The 21803-nt window shown below is 50.1% G+C and overlaps 1 long non-coding RNA gene across 1 annotated transcript in view; it reads right to left on the bottom strand.

Moving 5' to 3' along the window:
• LOC143273332 (uncharacterized) overlaps positions 1–20711 on the bottom strand; it is a 125707-nt gene extending 104996 nt beyond the window's left edge. The window contains exon 1 of the long non-coding RNA XR_013051363.1: positions 19783–20711. This is a non-coding gene — a long non-coding RNA (uncharacterized LOC143273332). The remainder of the gene's footprint in view (positions 1–19782) is intronic.
• Between the last annotated feature and the right edge of the window lie 1092 nt (positions 20712–21803).

Raw genomic sequence — 21803 nt, 5'->3', positions numbered from 1 at the left:
GCCCCAGTGGTGCTGAGAACCTTTAAATGACGGTCTCTGTCTATTCTCGCAAAATTTCGGTCATTGCTTGCTTGCATTTTCTGTTTTCTCAGTTATTATTAGGTTCCTTCTCAAGTCTCTGATGTGGTTGATGACTATATAGTTACAGTTATGATCCTCTCATATCTTAGCTAGGAACATTTCAGATACTAAAGTTAGATTTTTTAGGATAGGACAGCTATTGAAGTAATCTCTGTAACACACCATTTACCTATGTTCTGGACATCTCTAGATTTTAATATATGTTTCTTATTTGATGTTGTTTTTGCTGGTTATAATTCTAATTTTGTTTAGGTTATTACCTTTCCTCTCTCCTGGACAATACTTGATAATCATTGTATATAGTTTTGTATTAGGTTAGAACTTTCTTATTTAGACAAAAGGGAGAGATGTAGTGGGTAGCTGTTCTGTCTATGACCTTGAAGCACCACACCTAGAAATGCAGTCTGCCTATGACCTTGAAGTCCATGCCCTTGGGGCGTGGCCTCACAGTGACCCTTAAGACCTGGGATGCATGTAGGTGCTCTCTCTTCATTCTCTTGTGGTTTGGTTGCCGGACTGAGACAGGCGGCTGAAGCAGCATTCTGGAATCTGCACCAATTCTGTTCTGTACAGTGAGTTTTTAAGCCCCTTTAAGCAGACTCTGTGGATTTCTCGCTATAGTCTGTAACTCCAGAGAAATATGAGCCGGCATGTGGTTGCTGAGAACTGAACCCAGATCCTCTGGAAGAGCAGCCAGTGCTTTTAACTACTGAGCCATCTCTCCAAACCCTGTTTATTTTTATTACATTTCTTTCTTTCCTTCTTTTTCATTCTTTCTTTCGTTCCTTCTTTTTCATTCATTCATTCTTTCTTTCTTTAGAAAGAGAGATAGAGCGTACACACACACACACACACACACACACACACACACACACACATGGGCATGCATATGGAGGTCTAAGGACAACTTGGAAGAGACAGTTCTCTCTGTCCTCCATGTGGGTCCTAGGAATCAAACTCACGTTGTCACACATGGCAAAAAGCACCCTCTGCCGAGCCACCTCACCAGAACAACAAAATCACAAGGAGAGGAACGGTACCAACAGAGTAGCCCTACTGAACAGAAAGATGCACAGTCCCTAACAACGTGTCATTCCAGAAATCCAGAAATGGAGTCACTGTTGCCATGAGGGAGGGTTTCACACTAGGAACTGGTTCAACACAAAAATCAATCAACACAGCTCACCAAAGAAACAGTGAGAACACTCTTGACAAATGCCATCCACTGTCGATATAATTTTAGAAAAGTCCAAAAACTCAGCATAGAAGAGAATGCCCAAGGTCTGATAGAGGGCTGTGAGGTGTGGAGCTAATGTTCTCACAGCACTGGACACCAGACTCTCCCAGCAGGTCAGGGCCAAAGCCAGAAGGTCTGTGCCCCCAGCTTTTCTCAGCACCACCCTGGAGGCGCCAGCCAGCACAGGAGGACAGAAGCAAGCCTGGAAGGCAGAGGTCTGCACTGCACTGATAATCCTAAGAAATGTTTTAAAACCAGAGCTGTGCACAGCAGGGGCTCCAGATGAAGGTCCATTCACAAACATCCACTGCCTTCCTCCAGCAGAACCAGCAACTAGAAACTGAAGTTGGCTGGCGTGGTTTAAAAAAAAATTGTTACTATATCAGACTACTCAAGGACATGCTTAACAAGAGTCAGTAATTAAAAACTGTAACCCATGACTGGGGGTGTCTTCTGTGTAGAGTGCTCACTTAGCTTTTTCGAACCTCTGAATTCCATGCCCAGCACTTCAGAAACAAAGAAGAAAGGAGAGAAGGGGAAGGCAGGAGGGAAGGAGGAAGGGAGACCATAAAGCCAAAATGGCTTTAAAAAGAAGAGCAATTTAGAAGACATACTTTAAAGCATATTCTAAAGAGATGGTGAGCAAGCCACAGAGGCCAAAGAGGACACCCACAGTGGGCCCCAGGAAATTGGGGGAGGGTAGTCATCTCTTCTACACAGCACTGAACAAGTTCCCATCTGTATGGAAAAAGAAATTTCCACCCTGACTTCACAGCATATTATCCTGAAATGGATTATAGATCTAAATTTACACAAACCCTAATCTATACAACTTCTAAAAGAAAACAGACAAATTTTTCATGATCTTGGGAGAGACAAATATTTCTTGGAGAGAGTACAGAAAGCATGAGGCATTAACAAAAAAGACAGATAAAATGAACATCAAAACCCACCACTCTTCAAAAGAGTAAGCTGGATAAGGAGTATGTTCCTGTAATCCCAGCACTTGGGAAGTGGAGGCAGGAAGATAAGGTCAAGGCCAACCTGTGCTACATGAGACCCTATAACACGCCCCCCCAATTTATTTCAAAAACTGAAAAGCATGCCTCAAAATGGGAGGAAATATTTTAACAATATAAATCTGATAGAGGGCACACACACACAGAGACAATGTTAAAAGGATCCTCAACGGCAGTACAAACACCCCAATTAAAAATGCAGAAGGAAAACACTTCATCAGGTGACAGATGCTCAGATCAGGAGTCACCATGATAACAAGCCTCCCTAGACCCGGATCAGAATGGCTAAGGAGTAGCAACAACTGGCATAGTCCCAGAGGCCAGCACCCACATGGCCAGGCAGGCCAGGGAGGCACTCCCGCAGCAAAGGGGAAGCCGAAGCTCACATCTGCCGGCACCCAAGCTGGAGGGAGACAGTGTGCGCAGCGCACCAGACACTCCCCATGGCACAGCATGGGCGGCGGCGGCAAAGCCCCTGCCAAATGTGCGTTTTGTTGGCTGCTTGGGACAGTAAACAGCACTTTAACAACCAGGCAACCCACGTCTGCACACCTGCACGATAGTGTCCATAGACGCTTGTGACTGGGAGCCCGAACTGGAAATGACCCAAACGTCAACAGGTGAACCACGAGCAGATCGCAGTGGATCACATCAGCAGAGCTCACACTGACAGGAGTAAGCTCCCCTCAGAAACACCATGTGGTCGGCCTCAGTAACACTGTGCTGAGAGGGAAGCCAGACACACACAGAGTGCACACAAGATGAGGCCACTTCCTGCACTTCGCCTGGGCAGCACAGTAGAGCTGACCCTGTTGACATGGGCTCAGGTGAGCTGGCTTGGAGAACTGGCCCCGCCCCTTGCTGCCTGCTGCATTGGGCGAGCTAGCCTGGGCAGTGTTGTAGAACTCGCCCAGTGGTGAGGATGAAGGAGAGCTGGCAGGCTATTCAACCCAGCTACCACCCAGTCTCAGAACCAGGGCTATGAGTTGGCCCGCCCCAACACCCACCCAGTGAACTGCTAGAGCACATGAAGGGGCCTGCCCTGCAGATCTAAAGCTGCAGGGTTTCCACGACACAAGGCAGCAATAGAATATCCCAGACGCATCCCAGTGAGGGCCCAGCATCGACAGTGTGGCAAATGTCAGAGGCCTCAAACCAGACCAATGATTCACGGCAATGAACATGTGCAAGTAAAGATGTAGGGACTGAAGGGTAAACTGTGTGACTCACTGTGTCACACCACAGCAGCCATGACACCATTTTTTTTCTTTTAAATTTTATTTGGGGAGGGGGGCATTGAAAGGGCAGAGGGTAGGTACGAAGGGATGGGGAAATGAAAGGAATTGGGATGCATGATGTGAAATCCATAAAGAATCAATAAAAAGTTTTTTTTTTTAATGAGCCGATTTATTCAAAGCTATAGCAAGTCTCTCTAACCAAAGCCAAAAAGGGCAGGTAGAGTCAAGGGTGTAGGGAGGTTTCTACCATGACGAGAAAGATCAGCCCAACTTAGTGTGTGCCAGCTCACCAAGTGATACACCAAGTGATACAGGGATGATAAATATTTAGTATGAACACTCCAGGTAGGGCAGATTTTGAAGCAGGGTCTTCCTATACAGCCCAGAGCTAGCTCGGAACTTGTGATCTTCCTGCCTCAGCCTAATGCTGGGATGGCAGGTGTGCACGGCCACTCCTGCCTCACGTCAAAAAATAGTTCAAACAAAAACGATGGCCAACAGAGGGGAAAGATGTCAAAAGCACAACCTTAGTGAGCTCATGAAGACGTGCACTGCCTCACACCCAACCCTGATGACTCTGGAATGCGAGTGTCTGTCTTTGGAGGCTCCTGGTTCTCACAGGTCCCTGGGCCTGCCTCACCCCCATCAGATCCACCAGGTTTTGGAAATGAGATGCTCGTCCTAAGAGCATCGGAGGAAGGTCAGGTCTTTGGTGTCCACACTAAGTTAAACATCAATACGGTGACCTCCTGGGTGCCAGGGACCACTGGGTTACCTAAGGAGGGTTGAGGCAGCCCAGAGTAGAAATGGAGCATGTCATAACTTTCAAGCTGATCAAACAGGATGTTCAGACTTCAGAGCCATCCTGAAGAGATATGCCTGGGCTACCCAGAGCCACCTACCTGTGACATCTTCTGACCAAAACAGATTTTTTTTTTTAAAAGGTAGAACCAGACTCTAATCCAATCTCTATCTCTACTGAGCAGTTTGAAGGAACACAGGGAACAAGGACCACATTAAAGGCTGCAGATGGTTTGTTCAGCCAACCAAGGATGGTGGGCTCCTTCATTAAATCCAGAATGTGACAGTCTGAGGGACATGGTACAGCTGAGGGACATCCAGTAGTGGAGAACCCAGAGTCAGCTGAAGGGAGGGACTGGTCCTGCCTGGATTAGAGATGCTGCAGGGTTTTTTTTGGTGTTTTTTTTTTTTTTTGAGCTGAAGACCGAACCCAGGGCCTTGCGCTTGCTAGGCAAGCGCTCTACCACTGAGATAAATTCCCAACCCCTGATGCTGCAGGTTTTAAGCTGTCATCTGTCAGCATTCATAGGCAATCGGCTTGAAGGCTTACTGGCTGTGCCACAGTGGGAAGCAAGAGAGCCTGGACCAGAAGGCCTGCACCTGGCACAGCTGGGCAGTGCACCTGGCACAGCTGGGCAGTACAGAGTCACTTGTCCTGTTTTTCCTCTGAGGAGACGTCCCCACTCCCACCCCAGGTACACTGTGACACAGCTCTGTCCATGGCCAGGAGAACAGAAAGGCACAGACTGACTTAGATCTAAAGAGAAAACCTGCCCGCAGAGGCCCTGTCCTGGACGCGTCACAGCCATGCAATGTGGTCTGGCAACTGCTTTGCCAACTCAGGATTAGGAAGACAGGATGGGGAGGTTACGGAGAAACCAGCAGTGATTTATCTTCCTTAGGTCATTGGATTCAATTATAGATGCACTCAAGTATGTATGGCATTTCACCTACTCAACTCTCCCGGAGGCCCAGGGCTGAGTTTCAACTTGGGAGCCAAGAAGAGCCCAGTGTTAAGGCCAAACTCTCAAGGGCTGTGGGCCAAACTGAACCCCCTTCAGAGTTAATGTTATAGCTTCGTAATTGATGACATTCTGATGTTGAATCCCTCAGCCTGACCAGGGCTCATGACCAACATGAATTTTCAGCTCATGATGTGGTAGGGCCCCACTGCCTTAGTTTGTATGCTCTAGTAAATTCTAGCCTGTCTTCTCCAACCCCAGGAACCAATTCCCAATGCCAGGTCCAAGGGAGAGATCGCACCACCCCCAAGGGGAAGCCAGAGGATCCAGCATATGCACACTGGCCTTCCAGCTGTGATAGCCTGACCTATCCCGTCCAGGATCAGTGCTGGACACCCATAAGCATCTTTCAGCCAGTGCTCCTGGCCTTCCCCAGTGGGGAGCTGAGTAACAGCAGATCCCTGTTTGCTTAAGAAGCCCCTCCCCAGGGGTGTGGTGACTCAAGCTTTCTGGCCTTTGGTGGCTCCTTGTCCAGCTGGGGACTCTCTTCCCTTCTGCTGCCATCCTAGCTCAAGCTACAGCCCAGCCATTGGAGGCCCAGGGTGTCCAGCTCCTGTTCCTCATCACTGCGGGTCAAGCCACAGCCACTTCCTCCAGCCTCTCTAAGTAAAGCCATAGCTTTGTTTCCCAGCCCTTGTACCAACGCTACCCTCTCACACCTGATGACGTCACTCTGGGGAAAGGAAACAAAGGTAAAGCACGGAGCACCTTGTCAGCTCTGTCCTTCTGTCCTGTATGGAGAAGGGAGAAGCCAGCCTCCTGCCCACACAGGGGGAGCCAGCTCTTGTCTGGTGCTGTGTACAGCACCTGGGCCTCTTTGAAGACCACACCCAAGCTTAGGATGGAGCTGAGCCCTATTCTGTGTCCCCCTGCAAACAGGCCAAGTTGGGAAATGAGCCAGGGCAAAGGTTTCTCTCGCCACAGGTTTGTCCCAGCACGTGTGGACTGTATTCTCTCTGTCCCGTGTCTGGGTAGGTTCCCGAGCTGCTCCATGGAGTTTGGCTTCCCCCAAACTCTTCTTTCCACAAGAGCATGATGCAAAGCCTCACTTTGCAATCTTGGCTGGCCATGGTCAGAACAAAACCCAGACCCGCCTCCCCAACCCTACACACACATACGTACAACTCTCTCAGTTTACCAGGGGCAGGGTGAGTAGCTGAGGATCCCCTCCCTATCAGTCAACTAACTGCCTTCTCAGCCCTGAGACAGAACTCAAAAAGCAAGGGGGGGGGGCAAGCTGCAGGATTAAGGCAGTCCACAGCTGTTGCCATAAGACTTGCCCAAAGGGCTGGTTCCATAGTGTCACCCCATCCATCACCCCCCCCCCAACACACACACACACACAAGCCCAGCAGGAACAACTTCCTGTACCAGAGCCTCATCCCCTCCCCCTTCTGGAACAGCATCCAAGCCATAGACCCTGGGTCCCACAGCAGGTGTTGCCTGTGGCCACACCTGCAGCAAGGGATCCCAATGAAAACCTCAGTGTTTGGCTGCTTTAAGCAACTGGCCGGAAGGGGAATTGGTGACCCAGAGAACAGCTGAATGCTTCCAGAAGAGCAAGGTCAAGCTCATCGAAACAGCTAATGATGATGGATGCAAGCAAGGCTGAAGGGGCTCCTGAGGATGCTCCAGGGATGTCAGTGGGCGAGGCCTCTGAGCCCCGGGATCTGCCCTTAAAGGAACAGTGGGGAGATGAGGGAAGGAGAGAAACCCATCCAAGACCACAAGGTGAATCTCAGAACAGATTCCCAGGCCAGTTGCATGACCCCTCAGGTAATACTCGCTCTCTTCTCTGTCCAAGCTCCAGAGAAGTTCATCAAGCTGAAAAGAGGAAAGGGATGCAAAACAACCATGCCTAGTCCCTGCCTAGCCTATCCCTCTCCAGGACAGTTTTACAATTCTGTAAATCACAGAGGGAAAAAATGAGAGCCGTGAAGGGATGCTGGGAGCAGAGGGGCAGGGGAACTGAGTCCGGTCTCTTGCTCCATTACTGCCCGGTCAGTACCTATTTGTAAACTGACTGGACTTTCCCCACAGCTTGTCTGCTCGGCTCTCAGGATCTCTGAAATGTTGGCAGTATCTTCACGGCTCCATCACAAACAAAGGCACTAAGATTGCTGACATGCATGCCTTTGGTATGTGTGTGTTAGGACATCATCTTTTAAAACTGGCCCTTTGCACAGGGGTCAAACTGCTAGGAAACTGCAGAGCAGCAATCTGAGCCAGATCAGCCCACTCTGCCCAGAAAGGAAAATCAGCCGCACATCTGCATGTCATTGAAGCATTGCTCTGCTCTATGGGGGAGGAAGTTCAAGTTCGGCTTGGGGAGAGAAAGCAGAAGCCAACCATACCGACAGGCACCCCAGGTGCTGTCTGCATCCTGTTGCCCTCTTCCAGGGAGCATGCAGCTGACTCCCTGGAAGACACCACCTTAGGGCAAGAGAGGGAGGTGCTGATGTCCAGGAAGCCCCAGTGAAGGGGCAAGTGTTACAGAAGGTTTGGGTTGGGAAGGAATGCCTGATGCTGGGGCTCTGGGCACTGTCTGGGCACAGAGGAGCAGGTGGGCACTAAGCAGTGCTGGGAGAAAGATTCCCACAGCCAGGCACTGAAACAGAGGAAGGCTTCCTATGTGTCCAAAGTTCTGAACAGTTCTGTCCTTCCTCCATCCTGTCCTGGTTTGTGAATAACGATGATTACTCCTCATGCCCTCAAAACACCCCTAAACCTGCATGGAACATCACCTAGGTAGCCCTTTAAAACACAAGTGTCCAGGTTCTTCCCCCAAAGATCCTGGATTTGAGCATTCCAGGCTCTGGCAGTCTGTACCCATGATGACAAGTTTCTGACTGCTGTCCCTGCTTAAGCTGAGATCTGACTATGTGTCTCAACCAAGGTCTTAAGAATCTCAGAAGGTCATTGAACTTGAAGGAGAAAACTAGTTACTTTTTCATTTCACAGCTTCTCACCAAAACTCAGCATTTCTTCACACCCTCCGCTATGTGGCGACACAGAGGTTGGCCGGGTGTCGAGTGGATCTCTGGTCCATTCTGCTCCGTATTCTCACGGCACAGACTCCTGTGGAGGTCCGGAAGGATGGAACTCTCAGAAACATCACAGGCTTCACCAAGCCATCTGGGGGCCACAGCACCCCAGCCTCTGGCAGCTGCCTTCTCGGCCTGACCCCAGCAGGACACTGCACAGGGTGAAGAAATTGCTCCCATCCATCACCCTCCTGGGTGGCAGTGAGGGCACAGCTCTGGCCCCTGTTTGAAGTGAGCCCCACCTTTAAAATGGACCATTCTATCCATTTCCACGTCCACAATTCCAGCAGGGTGAGTCCCTCACCCTGATAAACACACATGTGGGCAGAAGCCCAGGGGGCGCAAACTCTGAAGCCCAGCAGGGCCGCTGCGGGCTTTCCTCCAGCCTGGCTGTCCACACTCAGTCACGGGGCAGTGAGAGTTGACCATGGGAACTCCGAGACTCTTCCAGAAGCCTCAAGCTACTCAAAGTGGTGAGAGATGAACTCACTGTCCCGGCTGGAAGCAATAAACCCAAGCAGGCAGCAAGAACACAGAGGCCTGAAGCCTACAGCCCTGCACCCTAAATACACAGTTGGCCCTGGACCCCAAATATACAGCCTTGTATCCTAAACATGCAGTCAACACTGCACCCAAACACACAGCCCTGTACCCTAAACATGATCGGTGCTACTATACCTCAAACACGGTCAGCGTATGTATACTGAACAAGAAGGCAGTACTATACCCCAAACACACAGTCAGCCCTGTACCCTAAACACATTCAGCCCTGTACCCCCAAGACACAGCTCTGTACCTCAAATATAGTCCTGCACCCCAAACATAGTAAGTCCTGTACCTTAAACATGCAGTCAGCCCTACACCCGAAACATACCATCAGCCCTGTACTTAAACACACAGTCAGTCGTATATCCCAAACACAGTCAACCCTGCACTAGGAGACTGGTTAAGGAGACAAGTTGGCCTATGAAAGCTCTTACTCACCCAGAGCTCTTGGAAGTTGTTAGTCTGGGATAACATGCAACACAGCTCACTTCAAATGCTTGCTTGTGTGTTTGTGTGTGTGTGTGTGTGTGTGTGTGTGTGTGTGTGTGTGTGTGTGTGTGTGCATATGCCTGTGTGAGCATGTGCATAGGTCAGAGGTCATAATGCTGGGTGTTCCCCTCAATTTCTCTCTACCTTAAGCTCTGAGATGCATTCTTTCACTAAGTCTGGAGCTTGCCATTTCAGCTAGACTGGCCATCCAGGGACCACCTGGGGATCCACCTGTCTCTGCCTCTTCAGCACTGGGGTTCAAGGTGTGTACCACCATCCCCAGCTTTCACATGGGTGCTGGGAATCCACATAGGTCCTCATCTGAGTTATCTCCTCAACTCCTCAAATGCTTATTTTAAAAGTGGCAATCTGAGAATTCTACAGACACAGACATGCTTGCTCTAAGCACTCCCTTAAGCTGTGGGTCGCGATCCCTTATTCCGTCATGCAAGTGAATGTGGGATCATGAAAAATTTGGCAACAGTTAAAGGCTTCTAAACAGACAATGATAAAGAAATTAACTCAAAATTAAACACACAGGGAATCTGAGATGCTTCTGGCAGTGCTCACCATGTGTCATGAGACTTCATGGCAGGCTGAGTTCTGAACACACATGTGCATTTTGCCCTGTGAATGCCATCACCCAATGCCAACAAAGGCTGTTGAGGAACCCTGCCCAGATTATCATGTTATAAACAGCAGTGTTTTTAACCATACATTCAAAGTTTTCTGCTCTTACAGAGACATACAGGCATACAGAAAGCAAAGACTGAATATTTTCTAGTGTCATTCCTCAACATGTGAGCATAATCTAGGCTATCTTTTTTTTTTTTTTTTTTTTTTTGGTTTTTTGAGACAAGGTTTCTCTGCGTAGCTTTGCGCCTTTCCTGGAGCTCACTTGGTAGCCCAGGCTGGCCTTGAACTCACAGAGATCCGCCTGGCTCTGCCTCCCGAGTGCTGGGATTAAAGGCATGCGCCACCACCGCCCGGCCTAGGCTATCTTTTAATTGCACTGCACTAAAATGTTTCATTTTAAAAACTATTGTTTAAGTTACTGACTTGGGTTTCATAATAAAATAATCGTTAAATGAATTTTGGCTTGGGATTAGAACAGACTTTCCAACAATTTCCCCAAGTGTCTACAGATATGCTTCTACCATTTTGTACAATGTGCTTTTTAAGAGGTAGCTCGGTGATGGTGATTACAAATTCAAAATATTAATCAACTATGAAAAACCATCAGAGATCTCTGTGTCCTGTAGGATCAAATATTCAGCCAAGATTTAATCCTTTTGGTAAAACTGAACAAGCATATGAATCTCACTAGTATGCAAATTGGTTTTTCATCTTTAATGAGTGGTAGGTTTACAACCACCAGAGAATTTTAAGATAAACTTGTGAGCCAGTGAGATGTGCAGTGGGCAAAGGTGCCTGCCAACAAGTCTGAAGACCCGGGTTCAATCCCTGGGACCCACACGGTGGAAGGAGAGAGGAGACCTGCACAAGTTGTCATCTGACCTCCAGGCAGGTACTGTGGCATGTGTGCACCCCACACACACAATACATACACACATACATACATACATACACATACATATATAATACATACATACACAACACATACATACACACATACATACATACATACATACATAAAATATAAAAAATTATGATTTATCATTCAGCAAACATTTGATTTGTTACAGATTCGATATACTGGGGTTGTTCCAGAGGATAGTGGGTGTTAGTTAAAGGTCAAATGGTCCTGGGAGGATGTCTGACAGCATCTGTCCAGCACAATCACACAGGCACGACCAGCATCACCAGTCTGCTACCCATGAACACAGCACGGAGACCGACAGAACAGAAAGGAAGGCCCAGCCACCAGAGTGGAGCAGACAGGAAGACAAAACAGAAAAACAGTCCTCCGTCCGAATCCCAGCGCAGACAGGTATCAACACAGGAGAGGCCAGCACATAACTGAGATTTTAGAACCTGGGGGTCAGGATAGAGTACTCAGACCTGGGGTCACACGAAGAGTCTCCTGCTAGATCATGCCATGGCTCATCGAAAGGGAAACTGGTGGATTGGGCTTCATTAAAACGAGACTTGCTCCACAGGTGACCCAGTGAGAAGGATGACAAGAGGGCACAGCGGGCGAGGACAGAGGTCCTTCTGAGGACCTCCCAATCTAGAACATACCGAGAAGTCTCAAAACTCAAGAGCAAAAACAATGGATAAGCCAACTGGAAAGGGGCAAAGGGTGTGAACAGCCCTTCCCTGAAGAGGGTGGAAACTGGTGATGAGCGGGGCATGAATGATGTCTAGGCTGTGGGGGAAGTGCAAATTATAGCCACGTCAGGACATCACTGCTCAGCCATCAGAGCAGCTGAAACGAGATGGTGACCATCAATGCTGGCAGGGACTAGGAGGTGCTGTCCTCTCCTTTTCTAGGGACACTGATGGAGCAGCCATCACAGGACAGTGCTACCATGTCTCCTAAAACTACATGCACCGCTGGCGCCAAGCCCAGCATGTGCACACATGGGGAGTTTATCCCAAAGAAAGACAGACCCATCTTCACATAAAAACTACGGGAGTGTTCCCATTTTAGTTACTCTTCTTGTTGCTATGACAAAGTCCCAGACAAGAAGCTACTCATGGAAGGAAGGGTTTCATTTGGCTCACAGTTTGAGGGTGCAGTCCATCTTGGTGGGGAATGCATGCCAGCAGGAGCACAAGGTAGTTGCTCACACTGCATCCACAGTCAGGAAGCAGAGAGAGATAAACAATGATGCTGAGCTTGCCTCATCCTTTGTATTTAGTCTGAGACCCCCTACAATGAAATGGTGCCACCCACAATTACAGTGGGTTTTCCCATCTTAAGTAAACCAATCTAAATTCCTTTAGAGATATTCCCAGAAGTCTGTCTCTTAGATGATTCTAGAGCCTGTCAAGGTGACAATCAATATAAATGATCACAAGCCCCAAAATGAAGACAGCCCAAGTGTCCCTCCATAGACAAGCAGACATCCACAGCTATTGAATCTTCAACCCACTCCCCTCTTTGATGGGTCTACACTTAGCACCCCACATTCCAGGGGGACTCTGAGTGAGCTCAGATGAAGATTGCTGCAGGGATGTGGGTCTAACTAAACCCACTTCCAACTATAAAAATGCCACCAATTCCACACACAAACTGAGAGCCCTAGGGAGCTTATGAAGGGATAATCCCAGAACATCTCTGGACCAGACATGTGCCCCTCATGATCCTAGCACTGAGAAAACTTTTGCTGTGGTCCTCTGTCCCTTAGTCTATGTCTTCTGTGCCTGGAGCTCAGCCATGACCACACAGGACACAACTGCTCTGTCCTCCTCCCGGGGTCATGTCTGGCAGACCTGTGTGAAATGCACTCCAGAACTGTACAGTGATCCATCAACAGTCGGTCCCAGGGGTGCCAGGCCCACCCGGAGAGCCAAGCACTGCTGACTGTGGAATAGGAGAGTGCCAGATCCCAGCAAGAGAGCCCTCCTATCATAGCAGGGGTTGTCCCCAACCCTGCATCTTGGGCTGATTCCATAGACACGGTCACTATGAGAAACAAGTGCTACCAGATCGAGAGCCCCAGGTTTCACGGCACAGCCAAACCCATGCAGGCATGGGCCAAACCCCAACAGCCCATCATCAACCTGCTGTGGCCAAGGGGAGGAGCTGAGGGCTTCTGTCCATGGGTTCTGCTTTGGAAGCACTTGGCAGGTTACAGATATTCATATATATATGAATGTTGCCCTATTTCAAAGTTGAACAGAAGGAAGCTCAGGGCACAGAGCCCCTCACGCAAAGGCACACAGCAGCACCAGGGCAGACTGTCCTTCAGAGTCTGGGGACCTTGCGTCAAAACAACAGAGACCTTGGGTAAACAGAGCACGCGCCACCTCCAGCCCAGGGAGGGGACGACCCCAGGATGTTTCAGCCCCTTCCTAAAATGCTTGGAGTCCCAAAGACCTGAGGTGAGAGATTCGCCGCCCGACTTGGTTTAGGTATGAAGTACTCGGAGAGTCTCATGGGCTCCGTACTGAGGGTTGGTCCCCAGCTGGGGTGCTGATGAATGGTAACTGGATTATGAGAATGCCGTTCATCACCAGCCAATCCACTGGTGATTTCCTACAGGGGACTCTCCATTAGGAGGTAAAGCCTGGGTGGAGGAAGTGGGTCACTGAAGGTGCTATCTTGTCCCTGGACCCTCCCTTCTGTTCTCTCTCTCAGCTTCCTGGCAACCCTGAGGTAAACAATCTCCAGGGCCACACACTTCTACCATGCTTCAGTCTTTCCACAGACCTAGAAGCCATGGAGCCTCAGCCATGGATGGAAACCTCTGAAGCCCTGATCCAAAAGAAACCTTTCCTTTTTATGTTGATTTTTCTTGGATATTTTGTCACGGTGACAGAAAATAATACACCCTCCAGGCCTGACAGCCATGCAGTCGGCCAGCTACAGCTGAACCTGCACCCCACAGGGCCCCCTGACTCTGGCAATGTCTGCCCAGCTCATTGTTCATGCATTCACAGGTGCCCGGGCCTCATGTTTATTTATTTTCCCATCTTAAGAAAGAATCAGAGGGGCCACCCAGTGATGTCTCCCAGTTTTCTATTCCGGGCTTTCTCTTTTCCTAATTAGAATCATAAACCCTGGTGTGGTACGGGAGGTAACGGACTCCTCTTCAGTGTACGTGGGGCTGGCTGGGGCTCCTCAGTCTCCTGTGACAGCCAGTGGTCACCAGTGTGCCAAACAAGCAGATGAAGAGGACATGGAAGCCAGGGCAGCTCTGGCATCCCTTGGCCTGTGGTCACATCACTCAACCTCTGTCCCTGCTGCTGCATGGCCACTCCCTACACCTTTGCCTCAAATGCCCTTTGGTAAGGACACTTGCTGTTATGTGGGGTGTCCTGGACCCTCCAGAAAGATCTCCATCTAGCCTGAATCCCACCTGCAAAGCCATTTGCTACAAAAGGGGGAGTTACTGGCTGAGGGTCACAGGGCATCTTGGGGGCTCCATGGGCAGTTTACCATCATTGTCTTTTCTCAAAACAGGGAGGTCACAGCATCCAACCTTGTGAGTGGACAGAGCAGTCCCCAGGCCTGGCAGAGGTGGAAATGAAGCCAAGCCGTGCCAGCTGGTGCTGAGATGGGGTTACTGCCCCTAACCTGCACTGTGGTACTGACTAGGTCAGTTCTGCTCTGAAATCTAGAGGTTCTAGAGTCATCAAACTAGTCAAGTGTCTCTCACTGGAGGAGGAACTCCAACTATATCCCCCCCCAGAAGTTAATGGGGTTCCTTTCTGGACACAGTGGCTCTGGCCAGATGCCTCTCGGGGTCAATAAGGTCATCTGTGGTGATACAGCTCTGCTCAACCACTGCCTCACCGAGAACAAAGACCTGCCAAGACTCACATTCCCCAGCACCCCACCCATCGCACAGCGCACCTCGGTATCTGTCTCTTGGAAATAAGAGCAACCAGGGACAGGCCAGCCCAACTGTGCCTTCACGGGGAAGCCAAGACCACTGAGGCCAGAGGTGGGGGTGGAAGTGAGGGCCGATGACCTTTAGAGGCAACACTATTAGAAGAGTCCATGGGAAGGGACTGGTCTTCTAGCCCTTATGTGGTCATGTGCTTCCTGAATTACCTTTAAAAAGAGATTTATTTTTTAGTGCATGTGTAGGTGTTTGTCTGCATGAAGGTATGTGCATGTGTGAGTGCATACCCAGAGGCCAGAAGAGGACATTGGATCCTCTGGTACTGGAGTTACAGGCAGTTGGGAACCACACAATATGGGTGCTAGGACCCCAGCACTGGTCCTACAGGAGAGCAGTAAATCTCTTCACCATGGAGCTTCTGCTGTTCTTCTGTTTGATCTGGTATTTGTTCCTGCTGAATTGAAAACCTGGCCTTCCCAAAGAAATGGATTAGAAGACTACAAACAAAGACAGAAGAAAAATAGCACTGAAAGTTCTAGAACACAGGCAATGTCAGGAGGACTCTCTGCTCCCTCGAAAGCACACAGATTTCCCCCCATTAAGTAGCCAATTGCAGCTGTGGGGGTCCTCTGAGCACTCTTTCCCTGGGAGCCCCTCTAAGCCCTGCCAAGCACAGTGCAGCAATTGTCCACAGTGGGATACAGAGGTGGGGTGTGCAGGAAGGAAAAGACACAGGTCCTCTGCTGCCCTGCTGCAGAGGAGGGGCCAGGGACAAGCCTGCTGGACACTGGCTCCCATCCATTCTGTCTCCCTCCACAGAGACCCAGCCAGCAAGAAGAAAACACACTGTGCCTGCCAAGGTTGTCAGATGCTGCTGGCAGGGGAGTGGTTTTAGATCCTCGATTACTAGGGGGTAGCTGACCTGAGGGAGAATGGCCTCTCAGCTCCCTAGAAGCAGGACCCCGGATCTTGCCAAGACTGTGACCTCCAATTCCAGGGAGCTGCTGGGGCCTGGTGGTATAGCGTGTCCAAGAAGATATCTTTCTGTCCACACTCACGAGTTGGTGTGAACACTGACTTCAGGGGGTAGCCCAGCCAGCCATGGCTTCTGGGGTCCAGTGACTTTTCTTTTCGTTTTATTAAGACAGGGTCTCACTATGTGTTCCTGGCTGGCCTGGAACTTACAATGTAAACCAGCCTGGCCTCACACTCATAGAGATCTCTGCCTCTTGTGTGCTAGGATTAAAGGCATGTGCTACCATGTCTGGTCCAATGACTTGTCTTGCTGATCGTGTCTGCACACTTGCTGTGGCCCTTGTCCCATCCTGTGGCAGACTTCGGTACCCAGTCACTGAAGCACAGGCAGGGCCTCAGGACTTTCCCTCAGCATCTCCAGCACTCTTTCCCTGTCTACTGATACCATCTGCCAACCTTGCCTGAGATGCTCACCTCAGGCACTTTTTTTTCTTTGTGTGTGTGGGGGGGAGGCAGCGGCTCAGGCACTATTTTTAAATGCTCCCAGGCTAGGACTGGGGCTCAGTTCGTAGAATGTTCAGCTACCATTCAAGAAGCCATGGTTTTTCCCCAGAACCCCATACACTTGGTGTGATGCCCCATGCCTGTAATCCTAGTGCTGGGGAGGTAGGTGCAGGGAGATCACAAAAGGTTTAAGGCCATACTCAACTACACCATGGGTTTGTCCAGAATAGGCCACATGAGATACATGTCACCAGAAATAAAAATGCCCCCAGAATATGTATGGTGATAGAGACCTTTTATATAAGTTTCAAATCCCTCTTAATGACCAAGTAGATCCTCTCCGGAAGAAAACCAGGGAGAAGCCACACATTGAACACAATCAGCATCACAGGCCTGGAAAAATACAAGCTTACGGGTGGGCACAGTCCTCTGATTACCTGGTGAGGAGTGAACTGGAGCATCCTGATAGAGCAAGGTGTACGTGGCAGACATTGGAGTCGCCTACTTGAGCACGGAGCTGGCCACACAAGTCAAAACCATTGAAGCTGACATTCCATAGAGACAATCCTCAAGTCTAGTGGGCTTCGAGCAGAATGTTCCGCTCTCATCTGCAGTGATGGAGGCTATCTGGATGAACCTCAGAGTCTGACACCATGAGAACAGCCAGGCATGCAGGCAGAATGCCATGTGACTCTTGATGTGTCCAGACAGACACAAATAACAGATAGGGAAGGGATGGCCAGGGCTGGAGACAAGGGCTGACTGCTTTAAAGATGGGATTCTGTTCGGAGTGAGGAAAACACTCTAAAATGAAAGTGGTGACGGGTGCCCTGCTCTGCGAGGACACAGAAACCCAGAGGTCTATACACGTCAACAGGGAGAACTGTACACTACGTGGGGTGGATCTCAATAAATCTTTTTTTGAAGATCCCATCTGGAAGGCAGATGCTTCACAGTGGGACAGCCCTGAGCTGCAGGCGGGGCTCGGCAGCTTCCTGGCCAGGTGGCTCTGGCCAGTATCCACACCTCTCTGAGGTCCAGATTTCACTGACCATAAACTGAGGTTACAACTGTTTGCCTTGCTCAGTTGTTTGGGACTCTGTGCGGATGGGAAGGCACCACTCAAACTGGCCAGCATACAGGAGATAGCAAGGCTGGGCAGCCTCAAAGATCAGCCCTGGTACCGTCAAACGCACTGAAGCTGAGAGCCTCACGAGTGATCTGCGTCCCTGCCATCGGAGCCGAGACCAGCTGTTGTCATCAGCTGGGAACAGCTGAACCACTCACAGAGGATGATGCCCCAGAACAATCAGCAAGAAAATGCCTACACACGCTGAGCGGTGGTGGCACACGCCTTTAATCCTAGCACTCGAGAGGCAAAGGCAGGCAGATCTCTGTGAGTTCAAGGCCAGCCTGGTCTACACAATGAGTTCCAGGACAGGCACCAAAGCTACACAGAGAAACATTGTCTCGAAAAACAAAACAAAACAAAACAAACAAACAAAAAAGCCTACACACATAGAAATGGTTGCTCCAGTAAGTGAGGGCTTTGAGGACAAAGAGGGCAGTGAGAGACCTTATTGTGGGGTCTCCAAACTGGTCCTGAGAGAGGTGCACCCCTAAGCAGAGGTAGTACCCCAGCTTGGCCAGTGCAGAGCTCCAGCCACAGAGGAATGCATCTAGTGTACAGCTTCTGAGCAGACTGCCTTGTTCCTCCTATACCTGGTGGGGGGGGGATGGGGGAGGGGGGGGTCTGTGCTACAGCGAGAACAGTGCTAGCACCTGATAGCGATCCACTCCAAGCAGGGGAACCATGGAAGTGGAGGCAGGAGCAGTGTGAGACGCTCAGAGTAACCCTCCATCAGGGGCTGGAGTATGGAGGAGAGCAGTGCCTGGCTCCGGACGGTCTTGGAACTCTTCAGATTAGGACACCACTTCTCAAGAAGGAAGAGCTGTGAAAACCTACGTGTGCACACATAAAAGCCCCACAGACACAAAACTGAGGGGACAGGGTGGCAGCAGGGGACAGGAGACAAACAAGGTCCAGGGCCTGCAGCTTCCACACCCATCTGAGGGGGTGCTTGTCCTTGCCAGAATGATGGAGGACCAGGTCTGGAGGGAGCCCCATAGCAGCTGGATGCTGGGAAATGACACAGGACAATCAACACCTTCTAGCCTGGCATCTGACATGCTCATCACGCAGGCCGAAGGGCACTCAGCCGGACATTCTTAACACAACCGCACTGGAGTGGAAACTGTTGATCTGGGCCTGTTTTTAAAAAAAACAAACAAACAACAAAAAAAAAAAACCTATGCCCTGGGGATACCGGAGGACATGTGGAATCATGGGCACATGGGCATCACTCACACACGCATTCACCCCAGGTTTCTGCACAAAGTGTGATCACACTTTAGGGGAATACAAGGCTGGTGCCGAGGGTGGCCTGGGGTGAGCCCCATCCGTTTTCCTCCCTCTATGAATTTCCAGTAACCAGCCGGGGTCCCACCCCTCACTGCTACCATCACCCTGCTCAGAAATACTGAGGCAGACCCCAGGCGGGGGCTCTGGCTCCAGCTGTGCCCATGGAAGAGCCTTCCGAGAGAGTTCCAGGAAGTTTACGCTTGGAAACCACGATTGTCACTTTCGTTCACGGCCCAACTTCTTAATGGGAAGCAGACACATCAAATAACTACCAGAAGGGGCCTGCTTTGAGTCCCGTCCAAGGGAAGGGGTCATGAAGAAACCAGGACTTAGACATATCGTAAAAATGGGTGCTTAACAGGAGTGTATACCTAAAGGAGATCCTATGTGGTTGTAAACTGTCTGGTCTGGCTGGCAGGTTAGCGGGCTGCAAGAGCCCAGCCCTCCTGCCCCCCTACTTTGTCAAAAAAAAAAAAGAAAAAAAAAAAAAAAAACCCTGTGACGACAGGCACATGGAATATAATGTCTAGTTAACCAAGTCTGTTTGTGGCATCAATACTCAATACTGACAGATAATCCTGACACCTGGAAAGCATCACAGAAGACTCAAAATAGCCATTGGTGCGGCCCTCGCAATGCCAGGCCCAAGGTGTGCCAAGAACTCTCTTCCTATCGAGCAAATCTGCCTTCCGAGTCCCCAGACTTTGATCCAGTAACTGGAATCTTCAGCAGGAAAACAAAACACTTTGTTTTGCCTTGAAGATGTTTCCAGATTTCGAGCTCACATGACTGGCTTGTAAGTCTGAATGTATTAATAATAAGAAACACAGATTGCCCTGCCCGCACCAGATCCGAACTCCTAACAAACGGCAGCCCACGATCCCTGCTGCCCCTGAAGCTGGCGCCCGGCGGCGGCGTTCCGCTTACCAGAGTTGGAGCCGTGGCGTGGCTGCCGTGGGGCTGTGGTGGTAGCTATGCTCAAGGGCTGCATTCACAACCTCGGTGCCCGCTGGAGCATGTCTGGGTCTGCATCTCGCTCACTTGAGCTGGCTCTCAGCTGGGAAGTCTCAAGTTCCAGGCGGCCTGGGATTCCCTCTCTGCTCACAGACACTTAACCCTGCTGTGCCTGGGGGAAGGGGTTTGGACTGAGCTATCTTCTCCGTTCGGACTCAAAGTCTGCTGCCCTCATAGGCTAAGCATCCGTCTGGCTTTCCTTCTTGCTCTCTCCTCAGGAACTCGAACACGTGGCTAGGATGCTGGGAGGCGCTGCTCAAGAGTGGGTGGCTTCACAAAGACCGGCTCTCCTTTCCAGGGAAGCAGGGGGGTACGCACCTGCTGGCAGAGAGGTTGAAAGGCCCTCCCTGGGAGGCAAGGGGGCTGCACTTGTGTCTGGATATCCCTCAGCTAAAGGGGGTGTTCCTGGGGGAGGGTAATGCTCAGACCCCACCTCAGGCTCAGGAAAGCTGTGAGGGATCCCAGCCTACTCCTCACTTCTTCCTGAGGACCTCAGCCTACCTTGACAGTTCCAGAGACTGCACTACAGAAACGGTACCCATCTGAGGTGAAACTGTACTGGCCGCTGACTACCCATGCATGAGACAGAGGCCACACTGGTTTCTGAGTGGCCCATTCTGTCTGCTTACAGCCTCTCTGGTGCTCATGAACTACTAGGGAAATCGAGTCAGTAGCTTTAATTCATCTGGATCATACATATCTACCAAGCTTCTGCCACAGGTTAGGGTGGGCTAAGAAGGAGGAAGGCAACCCTCAGGCTACTAAACCTCTGCCGCATCTCAAGGGCAGAGCCAGGTCTTTACCTTTTACTGCTTTTGAAGTCTTCTCTAGAGAGCAGTTAAGGCTTTACAGTCTGGGAAGAGAAACGCTGGCCCTGGCTCCTCCCCCCCCCCCCCCCGCCCCCTTCCCCTCGCCTCCCCCCCCCCCCCCTGCTTCTTCTGGCTTCTTGTGGTAGTTATTCCTCTGAAATTCCTTCCGTAGTTTCCACTTTTCTGTCGCAAGCCTTATCTTCCTATTGGGGCTTTATTCCAAGCCCCCTCCATCGGCCTGCTGCTTCCCAACAACTCCTGTGGCCCCGGGGCTGCAGCCTGGAGCTCAGCAACCCTAGGTGTGCAACATGCGTGAGCTCTCTGCAAGGTTCATGCTCTACACAGGTGCAACCACAGCCTGGGGAGAGCTTGCCATAGTCAGAGCTAAGAAACCACATTTTGTTAATGCAAAAATGCTTTGCATTCTAGAAGTCTGTAAGAAAGTAACCTGTGCTTAGGGACAAAAATCAACCACCAGCCAGCCAAAAGGAAAGATATGGGATAGAGGGGAGTTCTTTGGGGAGCAGTAGTCCATACCTGGCATGTGGACTGTGGACTGGGACCCACTCACTTGAATCTCATGCTTCAGGCACCAACCGTCTGACATCAGCCCCCAACAAGGGTAGGATCAGCCATAGCCAAGGCAAATGCACACACACAAAATATGCGTGTGACACACATGTACTACTCATCCCCTGACATGTCTCTTCTCATTTTTTTAGGTGAAATTTAGCATAAAATTGACTTCTCAAAAGTATAATCATTGGCATTTAGCCCATAACCTTTTAACGGTTCCAAAGTATTTTTGTCTCCTCAAAGATTCCATATCCTCTAAGCTCCTCCAACCCTGGCATCCAACAATCTTCTCCATCTATGTGGAATGTCCTGTGTGGTTAACGGGTCACATATGCAATGGCTAGCTTCCGTCCCTCTGCACCAAGTTTTCGGGGTCTACCTGTGTGAGGTACGGGTCAGTGCTTCACCCCTTTCCATAGCTGAGTCATGTTCCACACTGTAGCTAGGCCACAATCTGTTTACCTACTGTTGGTACAGCTGGCAATCCCAGAATGCTCCCAACCTCTGTGGTGCTCTGTAGCGCTGGCCTTGAGAAGTCCCTCCTCAGCT

The sequence above is a fragment of the Peromyscus maniculatus genome, chromosome 5 (assembly GCF_049852395.1).
Source record: "Peromyscus maniculatus bairdii isolate BWxNUB_F1_BW_parent chromosome 5, HU_Pman_BW_mat_3.1, whole genome shotgun sequence".
Lineage (NCBI taxonomy): Eukaryota > Metazoa > Chordata > Mammalia > Rodentia > Cricetidae > Peromyscus > Peromyscus maniculatus.
Note: the sequence above shows the minus strand (reverse complement) of the source record. Positions and strands in the feature narration are given on the sequence as shown.